Genomic DNA, 22,757 nt, shown 5'->3' with positions numbered 1-22,757 from the left:
ACAGTTTCCAAACTAAAACAGGAACTGTTATTACTTAACGCATACGTTTGTAGCAGACCTGGGCAAAGTGCGCCCCGGGGACCCATTTGAATCCATCTTGAGGTCAAAGTTATACTATAAAACTGGACATTTATACATGTGTCCGAATATCTAACTATTAAACTAGTTTTACTCTACGTATACTGTAATTTGTAATCATTTATACATTTATTTTTCTCCTTTTTTATGACATTTTATGGGTATTGGTTTTATATTTATATCATATTTTTTAGATGAAATGTACATAAAATGAAATAATAAACAATAGCATAATTACACTTTTTTTGTGTTTTTCGTTTTATTTTTAATTGTCAAATATATTTAAATATGCAACGTTTTTCTTTGGAATTTTTAAGCTTATTTTAAAATTCCCTTTATTTACATTATTTATTAATGTTTTCCCATCATTTTTAATCGTTTTTTCTGTCCCTTCCCGTCTTCAAGCCTAACTGTTTGAAGCTAATTTAATGACATTATATCTGACCGGTTAAAGAAGTAATTTCCAATTTTTTTTCTCATGGTCCAGAAAAGATACATTCAAGTCTCATATAAATGTGTTGTTGAATCCAGAATGTTGACTTTATGATAGCATTAGCAAAGTTGAGGGTTGAGTTCTGATAACACAAATGAATTGATGATCCAGGAACTTTCCAGTTGAAACATTTATAGGCTCCTCTCTCTTGAGAGAAACAGGTTGTTTGTTGGAATAATGAAATGTACTGACTTCAAATGAATATTTCATTTTGATTTGAGCGATTCGGGCCACATGAATTGACTTGATGGGCTCAATTTGGTTCTCAGTCCCAAACAGTTTTTTTACCTGGACCCGTTCAGTCATTTTTCATTGACCTTCAGATGAAACACACTAAAATTGTTTGACTGGCAAAAATAAATGAATAAGAAATCAGATATTCTTTTAAAGTAAACGATCCTTCTGATAGTGATAATTAATACAATAAAAATAGATAGAAATAATGATGATAAAATAACTAAATAAAGACTCTCAATAATGAACCTTCCTATTGATCTCACATATACACAAGCTTGGCAACCAGATCTCGTGATGTGATGCATGTGTCAGTGTAACCACGGCAACCCCAGGAAAACAAACACAAATTTAGTCTGTGAGTAATACTTCTAGTGACTGATCTTTTCGGGTTCACTGTGAGTGTCTGAATCGCACACGGTGTGTCTCTCCGTCCAACCAGGCCAAAACTCACTGTGACTCTTGGAGAAGCTGCCAAAGACGCTGGAATTGTCCACTACCCTGTTTTCTCCTAAACACACCCTGGACTTATTCTCTGCTTTGTGTTCCCGCTAAGTTTTTATGACACATTTGAAATAAAGGGACTTTCCAGTGTTTTCATGGAGACAAGATGACTGATTCTTCCAATACTTCTACATTCAATGACACTAAAAAAAAAAAGAAAAAGTAATGGCAATAATAGTTTGGCCCCAAAAATAAGGTCAGCAAAAACATTATGACCACTTGTCGTAATTATGGTCTGGACATTTTGATAGACCATTTGCTTACAAAAATAACTCCAATTATTCACGTATACGTGGAGTGTAAGCTCATGGGAGAATCCTAGAGATGATCTAATACAGTGACTAATGTCTATTACCAAATTTTCAACCTCCTTTTCCATCTTTTTTTGTTCAAAAAAAAGTCGGCCTCCTCATTTTCTTTTCCATCTGAATGGATTTTTATCGCTTTTTTAGAACAAAGTGCCATTCGTTATTTAACTGGTGTTACTTCAACGATGGTCTGACAACGATTGGATATTTGTTACTAAACAAAACCTCATTTTATGATGAATTACTGTATTGTTATTGAAAGCTTATTTCTGTGTTTTAGTCCATCCACATTATGTATTTTATAATAGTATATTGTGGGCGCATTCTTGAGAATGTCTTTTACTCAGAACAACAAAAATGAAATGCATTAGAATTAGCAGTTGTTGCCCTCCTGACCACCGGGGGACGCTATACTGAAAACTGAATATTAAAAAGTGAAACTCCTGTAAAATGGATTTCTACACAAAGTTATTTCTCTGTAATCGCACCGGATTATTCCGAACATGCAGGTATAATCACACATTAAAACTAACTTTTTATTTATCTTCATGGGCATTCTGTTGCTTTACGCCAACGTTAGCAACATGCTAAACAAAAGAGCCACTGAATTCATTGACACCACCAATGCACCGTTTGTTTTGATCCAGATAATGTCTCTCAAATAAAAATAACACGTTTCATTGGTAAATAAAAGTAATAAACGGGAGTTAAAAAGATTTATTTTGAAGCATCAACGTCATAGTGTAGAATGGCGACACCAAGTGTGCAGAGATGTGAAAAGCATAACTTCCATGGAGGTAGTTTTCTGTCTTTATTGTTCAATTTATTTAAAAGAAATGCTTCAATCTCAAAATGTATTTAAAAAAAATAATACAATTTTTAGGAGTCTTCTATCAAAATAAAATAAAAAATATCTGAGGTTGTTTCTAATTCTGCGAAAGGAAGGACGTTTTGGGGTCTTTGTTTGAAGTGAAAAACGTTTTGAATTCGTTTTTTTAGGAAGTTAAAATGTATATATATTTTTAATTGAAGCAACTTTTTCTTTAATTTGAATTTTAAGGGGAAAAAGTACCTTCATACACATGTTATTTTTTCCATGTTTGTAATGTTGTGATTATTTTAATACCAAAAACTGTAATGTATATCGAATTGAGACAAATTGAATTATAATATAAAAAACAATTTGTGAGTGATGTATAGATGTATTTCAATAATCCCAGTTTTATATCATCAGTTGTTAAAAAAAAATATTGTAGGAAGCTTTTAATATAGTATTTATTTAAGCGTCATGGTAGTTCGGCATATATATTATTTTAGGGAGGCAAAATATTACAAATAGTCCTTTACTGCTGCCACTGCATCTGGTCATTGTCAGTGTGACCATTTAACTTACAAGAAGATTATTTCTTTGTTTAATCTGATAAAGATATGTGGAAATTATATCACAACAGTTATCTATAGTATATAGTGACTTACAAAGGTAGACGGTTGGGATATGAACTACATAAGACACTTAAGCAATACAGATAAAGAAAGTCTTCTGTTATCTTTTTATACTCCGGCATCTGGCACAGTGTTATGTAGACGGTTGGTGGCCGTGAACCAGTCAGATTTAGTCATCGCATGCCTCAGTCGTGTCAGTACCTGCTCCTGACTGAGAGAAACAACTAGGAATCTGAGTAGGACAGAAAAAAAAACGTTTATATACATATTCCCTTTTTGGATATTTCTCTTTTTCTATATGTAAAATATAATATAGCTGATCAATGAGCTAACTTCCTTTTTCTGAGTCTTGCTTGCTAATTATTTCTTACTATGAGTACTTGTACTGGTTATCTTTCTTAATATTAAATGTATTTATAAAATAATGTCACAATGCTCTCTTCTGTTTACTTTATGTTTCCCGTAATCCCTGTTTAGTTTATTTACTTTGGTATATTTTCTTTCAGAAATGGAAAACATTACTCTATTTAGTAAGTCATTTTTAATTGTAAAGCGCCTCTCCTAGACCAGGTTCACGAAGCACGTACACAAAAACACAGTTAAAAATACATACACATTTAAAAACTAATAATTTTTATAGATTTATTTATCGAAAAAAGCAACATTTTTATCAAGATTCTTTCAAACATATAAATATATATATATAAAAAAAATTCAATTTCAGTCTCTTCTATATATAATTCCCTGGAAATTTTACCAAAATAAACGCATCTATTTGAAACTTGAGCTCAACAAAATAATACATTGAATCTATCGCCATCATCTGGTGGTTTCTTAGACTGCAAGTCGTTATTTCTCGTCCTTCATTTTCGTTTATCCTTTAAAGCAAATTCTTGGTTACGGTAATCCAAACGTATAGCATAGTGTCTTCAAATATCAGCATATATTTACATTAATTTGAATTTTGACCTGTGGTTGTAAAAATCAATCATCCAGGAATTTCCAGGAGACATTTAATGTCTCGGCATGTAGTTGTGTTTGACCAGCCAGCTCGGGGAGGTCAGATGATAGAGGTGGGAAACCCGAGTACACTTGCCTGCAAAGGATCGATTGGACTGTAAAGAATTCAACCTGCAGGTCCCGGTGGTGACCAGAGGGGTCATGAGTTTCCATGGTAACGTTAATGTTTACGTTTGACCTCTCATCGTAAATTATCAATACAGACCAAATGTTGATGCACGTGTAGCTACAGTATCTTCAAGCATGACCACTAGACTTGTATGTTCACTCATAAAAAGCATTGTATCTGAGTGTGGCTGTCCAGGATGAACTTTGACCCCTTCTTAAAGAACCAACATCAGTTTTATCTTGCCTTTTAAAGTATATACTTTATTGAATATTGTTTTGATTGTTTAAGCGCTTTGTGACCCTGGTCTGGAAAAGCGCTATATAAATAAAAATTACTTACTTACTTATACTAGCATCTGTAATCATCAGTGGATTATGTTTTTAATATTGATTATTTGTCTTAATGTCGAAATCTATTTTTAAATTTTATATAGATAGATAGATAGATAGATAGATAGATAGATAGATAGATAGATAGATAGATAGATAGATGGATAGATGGATGGATGGATGGATGGATGGATGGATGGATGGATGGATAGATGGATGAAAACACTTTGTTTTTCTCAAGATTAAAACGTGTTTACCATAAGCACACCCACTCTGCTGTGATTGGTCAAGCATCAAGGTTTGTCACCGCACGTCACCAATCCCTGAAGTCACCTACTCCAAGTCACTTGTTGTATAAACAAAGCGAGGCATGATTACAGCTGGCTTTAGGACGAGTGAAGCCATTATTACGACATAATGGAGGTTGAGCTCTCGTAACCTCTTGTTCGCTGAGATTTCAGACGGAGGAGAACTATATAAAGTAATAAGTTCAAAACATGGTCACGATGAGTGACTTACTGTATCTTTGAGAGGAAGACTTCAACATTTGAGACATATAAGTGAGTCAGGAGAGTTGTAGTTTCATATTAGATGCAGCGTGAACTTACACATTGAAATAACGCGAGACGTGAATATCATGTGAAAGATTGATGGAGAACAGGCCAAGACGCATGACAACTCTGATTAAAGTTTTGTTTTGTTTTGTGCAAGAAATGCTATAAATGACAATAATTTCATTTGGAATTTGTGAGAAACATTGTCAGTATTTTAAAGAAACACACAAACATGTTATTTTTACTTAAACACATACCTCTTATACAGCTTGGTCTGTTTTGTTCGACAATAAACACATGTGACTGAAAAGCCACTTACTGTTCAAGCAATCGTGGTTGGTGGTCCAGCATCGTCCACCCCAGTGTCTATTTTTCACCACAGCTCCCTCCTGTGGGACATCCTGCTCATGTACACAAACGTCACAACACCTCACTGTCCAAAAACAAACCAGAATGATGTCAAGTGACTCAGGGGTTTCCCTTCTTTCACAGGAGACTAAATAATCAACAGCAGGTTTTTAAACAGGCGAGCCACTGTACATGAAGAATGTGTCCAGAGAAGCAGACTTTTTAAGGTATAATTGAGACGTTAATTGAGTTGAGTAGAATGAAGTGATGACATCATAACTTCTCTCTCTCACGCCCATCTTGAACTGAGGCCTGAACTCTGATTGTACCCCGACATTTATTGTCCGCCAAGACAAACTGTCTTTGTGATAACAACGTCTATTTTATGGGAGAGATGCCGAAGAATGTCCAGTGGCGGCCACGGTGCGGAGCATCTCAGTATCTTCACGCACAAACCTCTCCCTGTGTGTGCTCAGCAAACACCTTAAATTGTCCAAACAGAAGCGACCCCACGTATCGCCCACGAAACCAAGGATACATCAGACAGTCGCATCATTTTTATACGTTTTACTTAAAGAAGACAGATTAGATAACACTTTCTTCCGGATAAAAAAAGTGAAGGATCAAACACCAGGACAAGCGGGCCCTCTGAGACCTTTGACCCTTTCTCTTAACTCAGTGTTTGCTCGGTTAAGGAGGAATGTTTGACCGTTGTTGGAGCTCACACACATTACTGTGCACACACTATACTCACGGCACATCAGCGATGTAGGCGATAGAACATTTCACATCTGCATGAATGAGGTGAAACACTGTGTTTGTGGGAACCGGTGGGATCCATTGAAAGGATGAGGTATTGTTCTGCTGGTGAAGATTTTTCCGTGTTTTAAAAAATAATGTATTTTCAGAATTGGTCAATAAAGGGATTTGATTAGACTTAAGTGGTGATCAGAATTACCATTTGGACACAAGACAGTTTTTGCGGATTTGTTTTTCTTCTCAACATCGCTGTACACCTCGGATTAAATCTAGAAACTCTACTTAATGCATTCTATTGACCTGCAAAAAATAAATCAAGTTCCGTGTGACTAGTTACAAAATGAGTTGTTTCTGGTTCACATGTTCAGGAGTTGGTAGTTACAATCCTCAGATCTAACTACCCCATGGTGTAGTGTAAGGCCATTAAACAAAAATGTCCTAAGAGCCAGATTTTCAGAACAATGTCCAGCTTCCGGGCCAGTCAACCCTTCTACTACTATTTCCTGATAAATGTAAAAGCATTGGTTGAAGTATACATCATATCAGTGCCTTTTTCACTTATGTCTTCTTGATTCACACAATTACTGTTGTCATAACTAAGTAAGTAATTCAATTATATTTATATATATATAAATATATATATATATATTTTCCAGACCAGGGGTCACAGAGCACTTATAAAATATGCACTTAAAAGATTAAATTAACACTGAGAACAACACAGGAGGCCCAGAAAATCAAGGAAAATCCTGCACAAATAAACTGTCTTAAGATGTTTCTTGAAGAGTCAGTAGATCCATCAAACACAGAGAGAGGAAGATCGATCCAAAGCTTAGGAGCAACAGCCTGGAAGGATTTCTCTCCTCTGGTCCTGAACCGTGTGCGTGGAACCATCAGTAGATTCTGATCCACAGACCTCAGAGCCCGAACTGGGGTGTAAGGCTGGATCAGATCAGTGATGTAAGGAGGAGCCTGACCATGAATAGATCTGAAAGTAAGAACCAGAATTTTAAAGTTGATCCTGAAAGAAACTGGAAGCCAGTGAAGAGTTTTAAGGGTCGGAGAAATGTGAGTTCTTCTACCTGGTCTCGAAAAGCGCTATATAAATATATATTACTTACTTACTTACTTACTTACTTACTAGAGCGGGTCAGAATTCTCGCTGCAGAGTTTTGTATCAACTGCAGGCGAGACAGATCCTTCTTGTTTAGACACAAAAATTAACTGTTACAATAGGCGAGAAGACACAAAAGCATGGATTATAAGCTCCAGATCATGTTTTGACAAAATTTTAGAGATTTTTCTCAGTTGAAGGAAACCGTTTCTGGTCAGTTTTCTGCAGTGCTGAACTAGAGACATGTCTTTATCAAATACAACACCCAGGTTTCTCAGGCTCAGTTTGACAGACTGACCTAAGTCACCCAAGTACTGACTCAACCCTGGAACCTTATCATCTATCATCAACTATACACCGTTACATGAACTTCTCCATGAACTCCAAGTTATCTGCTAAACTAAAGGCACATTAAGTCAATACTTCCCAATTTCAAAACAAGTCCAAAGTCTGTGGGCATGATCTAGATGTGTGTTTAAAAAATATTTAATAATCTTTTTACCAAATAGTTTTCTCTAAAAGCGGGAAGACATATTGATTGTTGATTGTTGTGTTTTATATAAGCAACTTATATTGTGATAAAAATACCTTATTTTACTTTTAAATGTATCTTATGCTCTCTTGTAGTATCTTTAGTAACTGTTTTATTCTGTCGACATACTTTTAAATATAGGAACCTTTATTTCGTGTGTGTTATCCTGGTCATGTGACGCCATAAGACCGATGACTATCTCCTATGATAGTTACAATCAGGCCAACGTCTCTCACCTCAACCGCTGTGTATTTTCTCTTCCAACTTCCTTGATTGATTCAGGTATGAATTGAAACTGGTATGAACTTGAAAGACAACAAACTTCTCTCGTGACTCTATGAATGACATTCACCATAATAAATAGGTTTTCATGCCAGCTTTACATTTTTAGGACGACAGATGTTTCTCGGCCAGATTTATTGAGGAACTTACGTTTTATGGGTGCAAGAAAGAATAAATAAACAGTCACATCTATACTCGTCTCGGGATCAAGGGTCAACTTGTAGGAGGTCTGAACACTCGCCTCCTCTGTACTGCATCTGACATGTGTGTCGGGAAGTTTAGACGTCGGCTACAGGAGCTTGTTTATGTGAATTGTTTTATTAGCGATTCCCATAATTGATGACTCGACTTCCAGACAGGAGTGCCTGTTTTGGTCAACTTTATTTATTGTTTTTCTTAACGTTTGCTATAGGGGTGTCAGACTTATTTTAGCCGAGGGGCCACATGGAGGACAATCTTTTTCCAGGTGGGCCAGGATGTTAAAATTATGGTATAATAACTTAAAATCAACAACTTGGTTTTGGACCATTTGGCCTCATTGAAACATTTCCAATTTGATGGTTTAGACCAACATATTGGTGACAAAGGTTATATTGTTTAAGGACTGAATATATAACTTTGGTGAATCAATGGGAAGATGATCAGTTTTCTTGGAACACTCCATACTCATTTATGGTCTTTTATTTTAGGGATATTTTGTAGCAATGAGGGGCCATTGTTATGTGAAAAGTGGAAGCTGCAATGAAAAAAGTTAATTTCGTATTAGCTACGCTTGCTCGTCACCATAAAAACATTCTGTTTTCTAAACTCAATATTTCTATCTCTCATTTCAGTTCTTTACAATATCATCTAACAGGCTGGATTAAACGTGTTTGACAACCCTGCTATACACTATAAATCTGGAAACTTATAGCTTATACTAATTTACAGAAATACATGTTGTTGCCAAAAGTTAAATGGCTAAAGTGTATCTATATTTGCGTGAGCTTTTTCTAAACCAGACCTGAGAAAAGTTTGGCCCTTTGCCTGTGTTTATGTGGCCCTTGTGAGGTCAGAGGGAAATTTTTAAACTGATTCTATAGAAATGAGAGAAACTACATTTGTTTGTTTACTTTGCTTTAGGATTTAAGTTACTCACTTTTTTTTTCTTTTGAGTAGGTATTTATTTTCCCAAATACTTATTTGAGTGGTCTAGTTCAATTTTAAAAACTAATAAGGGCAAATCTTGAAAGTTTCTTCTTCTTTAAGCAAATGTATAAATGTATGTTTTTAAAATTAATTTATATTTTAAAATCATGCTTAAACCCATGTTATTATTTTTAGAAATTAAACAAATACATTTTATTATTTGATTTATTAATACATATTAAGATATTGATAATATATTTCTAAAGTGTATCTAAAATGAAATCATTTAGAATCGATTAACCTTGTTAAGACTTTTTTTTAATCTCATCTTTTAGTCTCCAAGCACTGGATTCGGAGAACCCTCACCCAACAATGAGTTGGCAATCCAAGATGGCGTCATAACGCTGGCCCTAGTTTTAAAACAACCGCTATGGTTACATTGAAAATCAGATTACGGCAAAATATAACTGAGAAATGCTATCTTGATACCAATAAAATACACCGAAATAAATTCATAATTGACTAATTCACATCTAGAAGTGCTATAAAATGTTTGTGTGCATCTCCAAATTGTTTTTTCCGACGCTCCAAACTTGACTGTGATGTCATTCCCGACCTTAAGTTGTGAATTCCCAGATGCACCAGAACTCACCATAACTGAAAGATATAATACAGTTTTTGATAATGCAAAACGACCAGTGCAAAATGTCCTGAAACCTTGTTTTTTTTGTTGGTATTGTAAATTCATCATGTGTCACATGAAGGCGGGGTAGTGCTAAAAACTACTGGCAATAGTCAGCAAGATAGGGACAATAAAGTTTGATCTTATCTTATGAATTTCATGATAGAGTATGAATATGGATGGTGAAATACACTTGTATTGTTCCAATGTATATCAGTGCACTTGAATACAGTAGGAACTTAATTTAATGACAAATTTAATCCATGTGGGATTTTTGACGACCATTCAAAACATGTTGATGGATTTCTTTAGAGCGAAATAAAATGAGGTCATGTTCATCAGATAAAAGGGAGAATGACAAAATCCCCAGTGACTTTAAAAGCACAAAGTATTGTGCAGTGATAAGATCCCATCAGTCGACTCTAACTGTATTAAAAACATGCAAAACATGTCTAAGCCAAGGAGATGTCTTGTCTCCATATGCTACAGTCCAGCATGTTGACTGTTTGTCTCGGGTCAACACGGAGTTCTGTCAGCATTCCACAAATACTAACACCTCTCTGCAGAATACTCTGCCCACAATCCTATTGAGCATCTATTTTAATGGTCATATACTTTGACCGTTCTCACAGAAATTTGTTTTTTTTATGGATACAAAAATGAGTTTGTATGATACTAAACTGTTAGTGCTGTAGTTCAACATATATATTTTAAAGATGTTCTAAAGATTCTTTACATGTATTGGCACAAAATTAAGCGAAAACTTTTCACACTCTTTTTTTTCTGATATTTAATTCCAGCAAAATACTAACTTACAAATTCACACAGTTTTTCAAAAAGCTATTAGAAATTTTATTTTTTCCTTTGGCATCTTTTTTTTTTTTTAATTTATTCCTGCTTAAGTCTGGAGTCTGGTTCTGCTCTAGGTTTCTGCCTGTTAAAAAAAAAAAAAATCCTCCCAACTTGTCTCTCGTTGTGATTAATTGGGGCATTTTTTTTCCTCTTCTCTTATTAAATGTTAAAGTGTTGAGAAAATCAAAATGGGTTTTAATTGAAGTAAGTTTGAGTATTTAAAGTAATTTTTTAATAAAACAGATACGATACAGTAAAAACAGTTCAATACTTGATGCAACTCAATGTCTAAACGATGTCATAATGACAAGACAAAAGTTTAAAAATATTATTATTTTTGGTTTATACTTCATTGACTATAATTCATTTCATTAAGCGGCTTTTATGTGGGTTCCTTTGGGTAACAGAGGAGTAGATCAACAGCTAAATGAAGGTAATAAACAGATCATTAACAAAGTAAAGATGAGGTTTAGACTCATTGACTCAACACCATGTATAACTTAAGCTTTTAGTAATTGTGTAGAAAGTGATATATTATAGTTTTATCTTTATCATTAGAGATGTTCAAAGTGGCTCTAAACCTGCTCTAAACTGAACTTTTGATCAAGATATTTATAAGTTTTTTGCTCGCAGTGTCTCTGTCTACCGTTCTTCTTATGACCTTCAGCAAATGTCCGTCTGCCACTGAATCAATCATGTCAGCTGTCTTCAGACACCGTGTCTCCGCCCGACATGATCCTGTTTCACAAGTCTGAACGCAGGAGTCGGTCGAGGCCTGCTGCCGACATGAGGGGGTTTCTGTACATATGTGTGATATAGTTGTTTTGGATTATCCACCAGGTGAGAGTTTACATTCCTATAAATACTTCCACAAAATAATAAAACCTCGGAGCAAAGGTCACACACGTGCGGAAACATGTTGAAGCAGAAGACCAACTTTTTCCTAAATATATACGTCAGCAGTAGCGCTGTATGCTAACCTTTGTGTTTGTCTGGTTTAATGGCAATAAAGATTCAAATATTGATAGTTTTTTCCCTTTTTTAAAGCCATTTATGCAATTCTGAGTTAATTTTATACAAGATATATAATCAATATTGTCATCTTATGTTGAGTTTTAGAAGTGGTTATGACTGGATTTTGATAAATGGTGATTTTCTTTTTGTAATAACTGAAATCTTGCTTCCAACTTACCACTGAGTGTGTAATATTAATAATGACTAAACATTATACTTACACTTATGTTATATGTATAATTATATTTAATAATTTTACTACTACAATTATCTACAAATCATATGTGTGAGTTTTGGTGGTTTTTGGCTGTAAAATACTTTAAGAAATGTACCGTGAGTGTGTATTTCTTGCTCTTTTTTCAAAATGAGTTACAATATTTACTTAACATAACTATTTGCTTATGACTACATAATAACTTTTTAATGACAAAGCTGATTTCTTCACCTTAACATGGCTGAGAAAATACTATTTGATTTTTCTGTCCCTTGACAAGTCGGTGTCCAGGTGTTTTTGGCTGCTGTGGTAGAACTCAAAAAGGTCTGGGCAAAGGATTGTGGGTCTAATGTGTGTGACTGCTCTCATGTGCACCTACCAGGTCTTGCCTGCAACACTGATGTGTGAATCCCTATCTAAGCATAGAACAGATGTGAGCGGGGGAGTCCAGTCGACCAGTACAGACATTTAGAAATACTACTAAATCCATATTTACCTTTTTTTTCTTTCAACACCAAATGATGTTATTTGACATTCAGCAAAGCAGTGAATCTGGTGCTGCTTGCTACAAAAAAAGCCAGTGAGGAATTGCTTTACCTTCATCTTGTATCTTGTCAATGCAGAGAGTAGGGAGTTTGTAAATGTCGTATTTATCAAGTTATATTTAGTCAAAACTGACAAATAAAAATATAATTGCTGAAAACTGATGGACCAGAAAAATGTTGGATGGTGTGCAATTTCGATAATTCCAAAATCTTTTGCAAATTTTTTATGTATCCATAAAATATTTTTCCTGCTTTAACTTATTTAGTACTTTAAACTTAACAATTTGTATATAAATACAAACTCTAAACACTAAACCAAGTGATTTTAGAAGTGATGCATTCATCATTTTGAAATGTGTTGTTGTGTGAAGCTCTCCCTCCTTGATACTATGATGTAGTAACATGCTTGAACTTTCTTCTACTGACATCATAAACATTTTCATTTTGAAAAGAATTACAAGAAGAAATAATTGTATTATTTAATCTTAAATCAAATCTCATCTTGTCATTTACATCCATTTATAGTATGTATTTTAATTATATACATTTGTACACTTTAAATCATATAATCCCCATTTTTCATGCTTTTCTATTTCTATGAACCAAAATTGTACTTTCACTTAATCTACATTATTATGTTTATTTTCAAGTATTGATTAAAGGATCTTCTTTTGTGTTTGTGTTGTCTTTATGTGATCATTGTGTGACATTGGAGCTAATTGGTGCTGTATTGTACCTTATCTTCGAATATCTTCGGTCTTTGAAATCATTTATACTTAGATGGAGTATTCTTGAGTAGTTTTATTGTCAAATACATGTTTTTCAAGAGCTTCACATGAGTTAGTGTTTTATTTCAATTGGTAGAGTTCACCATCTTTAGTATACTGTATATCTTAATTATAGTTTTCAAATATAATTCATTGATATTTGTTCCCTCTACGTCTGTTTTGCTCTTCATTAGGTGTCATTTTAAATAAGATTTAAATATATTCTACTAAGAGTCTCTTTCATTGGCTCCTTACATTGTCAAAAGTGTTTGTCTCTCTACATACTCGTCCATCTTGTCTCATCTTTAAGAACCATCCTTTGTATTTAATGTTGCTTTTTTTGTTTGGGGCCCTTATATCTGATCCAATGAGGAGGGAGGAGGTAAATATATTTGCTCATGTTCATCATTGCTCAGTTTCATCAGGTTTTGGGAGGTCACAACCCACCCAGTCAGCGTCGTACACGCGAGGTGACTCGGACACATTCAGATGTTTGTCCTGTGTTTGCCCTGCAAATTCCGAGATTGCCTCATGGTAAAAGGCAGGAATGCCAAAGTCCCACTGATGTCGTAAAGTCATTTGAAAATGTGACGCTTGACTCCGGCACGGCAACTCCGGAAACATCGGAGTCATTTTTACGCCGGGTTACCATAGCGATGAGCTGATTGTATCTCCTTTTATGACTGTAAGATGTAAACATCTTAGTTGGCAAATGTTTAAAAATGTACATTAGTTCATTGAAAAACATTGGGTGGTCTTTCGAGACCAGGACTGAGATCTGCTATGACCTGAATCATCACAGATACTTTCCCTCTCATATAATCTTTGTAGTACTTAAGAACCAAGTTGCTTCCCATTATTTTGAAAAATCCTATCTAATGTTGGAGAGTTGTAACTACATTGGCTTTGATTAAATGATCATTTTAAGTATTGTTTTATTAAATCTACTTTTTTGGCATTGCTTCAGAGTCTAGGGGTGTCAAACTCAATCATACAAGGGGCCAAAATATAATATTTCTAAATCAGAGAATGTATATTAAACTGCATTTGTCTCCTTTACTAAACACTCAACCATCACATTCCTTTCCATCATCATCAGTTTCACTCTTACCTGAAGACTCTGTATAATTGTTATAATCTGTTCCTCATCTTATCTTAAGCACTGGCAACTTTATATCAAACAAGAACATTATCCACTTTGATTTTGGCAGGGCCACATAAAATGAGTTGATAGACCAAAACTAGTTTGAGGGATTAACTTTTCCCCAAATAGCGAACAGGATCTAATATCTCGGATGCCCTAAGTCTTCGTTTTCAGTCACTAGATCTGATACTAGTTAATATCAAATTTGGAATTATCTAGTAACTAACTAACTATTTATTTATTTGTAGTCATTTCAAAATATAAAAACCCCATAACATGTGTTTGGCCCATTTTTTTTAAATCTTTTCTCTTTAGTCCTTTTTACATTTACCAAATGATTTGAAAGAACAAGCTAATTATCATAGTTTTCAATTCAAAATAATTCTAGCATATTTAACATAATTACATCCATTTTTTAGTGTTTTGTTGCTTGAGGGCCTCTTACAACAGTGTTAGTATATAATATGGCCCCTGAGGAAATGTAGTTACCCTGCCCTGATGTAGAAGATACTCAAATTGTCTTGACTCATTTTATAACACCGTCATCAGTGAACAGAGAAGCAGATGGAGTTCACAAATGCTCCTCCCATGATGCAACACTAATAGACTCAGGGACTCATTCATTCCTCGTGCTATTAGATTGTATAATTCTGAATTTGGGGGCCGGAGTGGAGTGATCTTAATTTGCATTATTTCCTTGGATCCTTGTTCCTTATACTTGCAATTTTTCTTTTGTTTGCACTTTGTTCTTGTTCTTGTTTTCATGAAACTTGTTGTACCGAACTGGAAACCCAATTTCCCGAAATAGATATACAGAGGGATTAATAAAATCAATGTAAACTCAAGACTGCTGAAGCGTCTTTTTCTCAAATTCACGACTCATCGGAAAATATTTTCCACTAACAAGCCTTGACTTTGGACTAGTCTGCCTGAGGACGTGTCGAGCGAGAGAGTTGCTTCAATGAATAAAACAAAAACCCTTTTTCTAGACCGGCTGTGTAACGTGACCCGGCAGCAGGTGCCGTTAGACCCAATGAGGCTTCATTAATGAAACAGGAAGAGAAGTAAAGCACAAGGACAAACAGACACAAGTCATTACCCACCAGCTATCGTGTACCTTTCACACCACAACTCAAAGTGTGTGTTTGTGTGTCAGTGTTTGTATGACTGTTGGTGCATTTATTGCATCTAGATGACTTCTGTATTTGAGCGAGTTGCCGTGGTGTCGTGTCATTTATCGTAAACTACACAAAATCATGACGATTATGAGCAATTATCGCCGAGGTTTGTCACCGACAGACAAAGTCAATACCGTGAATTCATGTTCAGAATTTGGAGATAATCGGAAAGGAGTTACCGAGATGACACTTGACTGTTGGAGATGGAACAGGCCTTTCACCCTTTTACACTAGTGTGTCACTTCAAAACCACATTCAGTCATTGGCGCTCCCTAACACGCACGCTTGAAGCCACCCCGAAGCACAACACACTGCCAGCCTCTGTTCTCAATCACCCAAGTGAAGGAAATAACAGGCAACCATGGCGGAGGTGTATTATAGGCAGTCGGGACAGTAAATAGTGACTAGTGGACATGTCAGAGTTACTGCGCTGCCAAACTCAGGTGTCAAACCTGCCCTGGAAACTCTCTGTCGTCACCCGCAAACAAAGAACCTCTGAGGAAATGATTATTTTTACTTTGCATCAGCGAGAGGCCACGTTTTACTTTGACTCAGTTCAGAAATGTTTATTTGTGTTGTACAGAATTCGGCTAAATTAAATATTTAGCTCACTTTTTGATTATCTTTTTGTATTATTATCTTGATTTCAAACCTTAATTAAAACGCCAAACAATATTTGAAACCTTAAGATATTCACAAAATATTAGTAATTACCCATAAAATAAGGTCTTGTCTACACAGATATGTATTTAGTTAGTTTTTTATTTAATCAAATGATTGACTTGAGTAGTTTAATTAGCACTTTGGTAATATTATCCTAATATAATAATCAAAAAATATATATTTTGATAGTGTTTGTAAAATATAAATTGTGTCTTAGCCCATAGAGCAGGGGTGTCAAACTGGTCCAGAAAAGGGCCGAGACGGTGCAGGTTGTTGTTCCAACCAGTCAAGCACACATGAGTTAACCAATCAGGTGTCGGCTTAAACAAGCAACACCTGACTGACAATTAATTGATTACTGTCTTCAGACGCCTGATTGGTTCAACTTTATGTGCTTGACTGGTTGGAACAAAAACCTACACCACCCCGGCCCTTTACTGGACCGGTTTGACACATGTGCCATAGAGTGTAACACATTTTCTTATGTTCTCTCAATATATTTTAAATCATTTTCCAAGCCACTTTCTAAACAAGGTTTCAGACATACAATAATTCAGAGATCCAATGACCAATGTCTTTTTTTTTTCTTTAGAAAAAACTTTCAAAAAGTTTTGCAATGGATATTTGTACAACCCGAACTTAAAACCAAATTGTGGTTACTTTATGTAAGTTATTTTACAAAGATGTTTACAGGATCAGATTTATAATTAATATGTATATATATCGTTTCTTTAGTAGGGATACCAATGGGGGGCCAAAGCAGGATACACATGTAACTTGTTTCCACATATTTTCAAATCAAAATGTATGTATTTGTGCTGTAGGACGAATCTCCAGTTCACTATCTACACTGTAGAAACCTAATTTACAAAAAAGCCTTTTTAGTTGGCAACTAAAACCCCCAATCTTTGTTGCTCATTTGAGATCAATAAATAATGCGGGTTCTCAGTTTGATGTCCAAGTCGACCCTCTCTATCAGAATATATACAGAGTTTTCACTATTATATAAATGAAAAGTGGTTGTAGAATATACTATATCTGGGATACATTTGAATTAAATGAACAGTGTTTTTAAGTTAAATTCTGTTAAATACAGCAGAAATTCTAGATAATATGATTAATTCTCGTAATATATTCACGAAAGACAAGTTTCAAGCTCAAATGTGTTTACATTTTTAACTAGTATAAGATTCGTAGAAAGATCTTTTAACTATGTTCGTAATGCATCCATATGATTTTTTAACATATAAATGCATGAACTATTGCATATACTGAAGTTTTACAGATGTATACTTGGACAAAAATAATATCTTACACATACAAACATGAACCCAGAACAAGATTAAGATCATTTCTCCTTTATCGCTACCATCTTTGCTACATGCCATTAAATACAGCAAATAACTTTAACTATTATTGGATGTTAAAAGGATCTGAAATCTTCTGGTGTCTCTTGGCAGCACATGAAGCTGCATCTTTCCAGCGTAGCAATGTTTTATATGTATATCAATATACATATAATTTTACATATAAATTCCAATTTTATTTTTACTTTAGATTGTCCTTGATTGGCAGATTGTCATATTTTACTCTTGAGTCAATAAGTGATTTGTACATGATATGATATTGTCAAATGTGTCGACTCAGCGGTTTCTCTCACCAAATCCTGCCTTATAAATCACGACTTAACCGTTTGGGAGGTTCTATGAACTCAGTCAAACCCCTCTTTTCTCTCTCTCTCTCTCTCTCTCTCTCTATGCCCCCATCACTCTCTCTCCCCTCTCGCCCACCCTCACTTCTGGCTCCACCCTGTGACAAATATAAGCTGTGTCCACAAGGTGTGCGTCCACTATTAGCTCAAATCCCAGGGTTCCCCTCTGTGTGGTTGTGTGTCCGCCAGCTATTCTTTCTGTCCGTCTGCCTGCAGTGACTATTTCCCCTTTAATCGGCCCCACGCGAAGGTAAGCATCATCCATTACCATTTCAAAACATCTTATCTGCACACTTGTGTTCAGCATTAATAGAATGTTATTTAAAATGACTCCAGGAGAAGATAGTGAGCAGTTTCTTGTGTCTAATGTCCGTGCTGAGGCGCTCAGATGCTTTGTGCACATGTGTGAGGATGCAAAAATGTCAAGCCAAGCTGTGAAGAATGTGATGAGGAAAGAGCAGCAGTTTGGTGAGATGAGAGTCCAGAGCAAACAGTGCAGCAGCTGGAGCTCCTACTTTTCAAGAAACTCTCTCCGATCTTAACTTAGTTACCATTTGGGACATGAGCAAAGCATCTGAAAATAGAAGTTTGACAGCTTTTGTTTTATTTGTTGTCATGATTGACCTGCAAGTTTTCATCACCTTCTTCCTTTGCTATGCTACACTTTAAAATATCTTGCATCTGCAGAAGCTTCTCTGATAGTACAGTCGTCCAGTTTGACCTATTATTAAAGACATTATTGTTGTCTTGGTAGACATGGAAGTTGGTTAGAACATGGAAAAGAAGAGTTGCTACCTTTTGTCGCACTTTTTGGTTTGCAGACTTGAATTTTATGTCTTTCAAAGAGGCAAAAAAAGATTTCCTATTTGAAAGTGTTTCAAGATGCAAAACAAATCCTGATATTTCTTTTTTTAATGTGTTTCAAAAATGGAAAAAATAATCATGATAGTTCTTATTTGAATGTGTTTAAAAGATTAAATAAAATCCTGATAATTCTTATTTTAATGTGTTTCAAAGATGGAAAAGAAATCCCAATTATTTCTTATTTTAATGTGTTTCAAGGTACAAAAAGATCCTTATATTTCTTATTTAAATGTGTTTCAAAGATGCAAAAAAACCCAGATTTTTTTTTTTGTAAGTGTTTCAAGATTCAAAACAAATATTGATATTTCTTGTTTTAATACGTTCCAAAGATGCATCGTGATATTTTGGTTTTATTCATGAACGACATTAATATAGTCATAGAAAGGAGGGTTTCCAATAACATTTGAATTATGGCGCCTCACATCAAGAAGGTTGTTGGTTTGCTTCCAGCTTAGGGCCAACCTTCGACCATCCTGTGTGGACTTTTTATTTTCTTTCTCCTAATGCTTGCACAGGGTTACTCTAGGTACTCCAGTTTCCTCCCACAGTCCAAATACATACATAGGGTGATTGAGAACTCTGAATTGTGTATAGATGTGTGTGCAGTTGTGTGTCCCTGTGTCCCCTGTGCAGGTGTGTGTTCAGTTGTGTGTCTCTGTGTCCCCTGAGCAGGTGTGTGTTTAGTTGTGTGTCTCTGTGTCCCCTGAGCAGGTGTGTATTCAGTTGTGTGTCTCTGTGTCCCCTGTGCAAGTGTTTTGGTTCAGTTGTGTGTCTCTGTGTCCCTGTAACAAGACTGGATACCTATTTAAGGTGTCCCCCAAACTTTGTTATCAAATTATTTAAAAAAACATTTGTAATATATATATATGTATATATATGTATATACATATATATATATTATCAAAACGGAACACTAATCTTGTCATTTATGATCATCATGTGCAGTTTTAATCTAAAATACATCAGCTGCATTTTTGAGCAAATATGTAATAATAATTATCAACATCTGAGATTATTAACTTGTCCCAAAGATAAGAAAAATCAAAGCTATTACGATATAAAGAAAATATATATGAACAATATTAATCCTGATAAAAGAGGCAAAAGAGTCCAGACTTCAAGAATCCAAATGTCTGTCGCAACCGTGTCTGAGATTTTCTCTTGTTTGCGAGATGGTTACGTTTCGCCCTCTAACCTCCGTTGAAGCCCACCAGGTCAGCGGGTGGCTTCAGGTCACTGAACTGGGATGTTTTCAAAGAAAGCAGAGGTGGCAAACATTTCAGGAACACAGACAGAAAGGAGATCGAAGGCGGGGTCCGAACAGACTTCTCTCTGTTCACTCTGAAGACAGACACAGACAGTCAAAGGTTGTCTGAGGAAAGATGAGACATGTGTCTGGAGGATGGAGGAGGAAGTCTGGGTGCTATGGGATGAAGCTAAGAAAACACATGCAACTTTGTTTTAAGCAAATCAGCTGACAATTATATTTTTTATAATTTGCCGGATGGTTCATTAAATATAATTTAGGGAGACATATTACAACTGCTTCTATCATACTCTTGGATTGTATTTAGCTTAAAATAACTGTTGATAAAATGAAATAAAAACAAATAACATATTATGATAGGTGAAAAAATGATATTCTATGTCTTTAATCCAAAAAAGAAATGAGGCTCCTAAAGAATCATTGCATCAAAGGGGTCCGCGTTAAACGGTATTCTTACAACGACATCCAGTGGTGAAATTAGTAACTGCATTTACTCGCATCCTCCGCCGTTAACTCATTTTTGTATTTACTTTTTAAGGTTCATCTTTGCATCAACACTTTTCCATTTTAGTACTTTTAATACAATTCTTAAATTTCTTTTTAACATTCTTTTTCCTATTATTATTATTATTGTAATTATTTTTAAACGCTGCACTGACCTCTAGTGGATATAATGTATAATTGCACTTCTTAATATAATTACTTGCTTTAACATTCTAAATCATCTTAAACTTTTTTTTTACCTCCATCAAAAGCTCCACACAGCTTGAATACATAATAAGGCAGAGCCGTTGTACGTGTAGCTATGTGAGGTCTGATGTCACACATCTGTCAAGAAAGATGAATACTAACAGGTCAAAGGTCAAAGAGCGTTCAGGAAGCTTGCAAGTGATGCAAGTGATCAAGTGATCAAGTGTCAGCGGAGGATGGATTCATCCTGTTTTTTTAGATGTTGTAATGTCGCTGGTGCGAAGCGCAGTGATAAATTATGGTCAACCATGAATCGTAAAACACTTGTTTATATTTGGATGTTTGGAAATGAAGCGTAGCTGTTCTATTTATTTTGTTGGATTCATTCATAATTGCATAACAATTACAACACATATAGTTGATATTGACAAACTATTTTACCTGAACTCTATTTATTTTTCTACTTTTAGTTCAAGCTGAAGATAGAATAAAACATATTATTTTACCCTCTCTTGTTTGATTATTCTGTTCATAACTTCAATCATAGATCCATTCATTATTTATATTTTAGTGAATAAATATTGGGAATATACAGGATATCTTGAGAGGCCGGTTAAGGTTTTTCAGGCTCCTTTTTTTTAGGATGCTTTCTGCAGGCCTCCCTGTTCTGTCTACATAGGAGGAGGCCGCAGGGCTGACCCATGACTCATTGTTCACCCAGATGTTAAGTGAGAAAACATGATAAACCGGTTATCTTATATGAAAGTACATTTTTATACATTCTTACTGCAATGCCATCTTTTAGAAAAGTTGATTTTAGCAAAAAATGACTTCAGCAAAAATGTCATTATAGTATTGTTATTATTTATAGGTAGACTATTTATTATTCTACCAGTTTGGATGTTATTCTTATTCTACCAGTTTGGATGTTATTTTTTTATTATTTATGATGATTATGTCCATTTATTTCCATAAAATGTTCATATTCTACAAATGTGTTGAAATGAAAATAAAGACATGTAAATGTATAAACTAATACGTACATTTCATAGTGATATTTAATCCTAAAAATAATGTTTGTTTTCCATAATTCTTCAATTTTCCTGTGTTTATAAAATGATCTGTATGACCCTGACTTGTGTATAACACATTCACCTGTATAGGATTTGACAGTTTAACCAGGTTCAATGTTTCAAAGCAGATTTAATTGGGTTCTACATTTATTTTTGAGCCTTAAAAAAATGAACTTGTAGGCGAGTGTGAAGCATGTGGACATCATCTGTGTCACGCCATAAGGAGAGGAATTAAAAAAAAATGACTTCACCTCGTGCTGTGACTTCACGTCTGCTGCCTTCTGTGAACACATGTTGTATCGGCAGCTCTTACAAACAAACCTTTTGATACCATTTTTGCTATAGGCACAGCCTTGTTTGATTTTGTAGAAAAACACGCCCAAAAGCAGAGAAATATGATGTCACAATGTGACCTCTGCTCACCTGTGAGGCCAGGCTTGTGTTCCATTAGGTGTTTGAGAAAACAGGTGAAGACAGCTGGGAGGTTGCCACGGCAACTGTGCGGTGCCAGTAGCCAACACTGAACAACGCCCGTTGTTTTGATCTGAGGTCTCCAGTTTAGCCCGTATATTTTCAGCCCTTTAAAACACCTACGCACACGTGAGAATGCAGTGGGTCACATGCACACAAATACCTAGTAAATACCGACAGCAGACTGTGACGTTCCTACAGGGGAGGGAATTCACCTCAGTACAGTGTTGATGTGTTGCCGAATATATATTAATCCATTTATCTGTCTTCGTGCCTTACTTTTCTGTTGGGCATTAGAGGTTCATCTTAATAATAATGATCAATTTTATTATTCTAGGACCTCTAGCTTCAACATATCAAACGAAATCATGGATTAAAATATAAAAT

Source organism: Callionymus lyra, chromosome 12, assembly GCF_982586985.1.
Source record: "Callionymus lyra chromosome 12, fCalLyr1.hap1.1, whole genome shotgun sequence".
In the NCBI taxonomy this organism is placed as follows: Eukaryota; Metazoa; Chordata; class Actinopteri; order Syngnathiformes; family Callionymidae; genus Callionymus; species Callionymus lyra.
Note: the sequence above shows the minus strand (reverse complement) of the source record.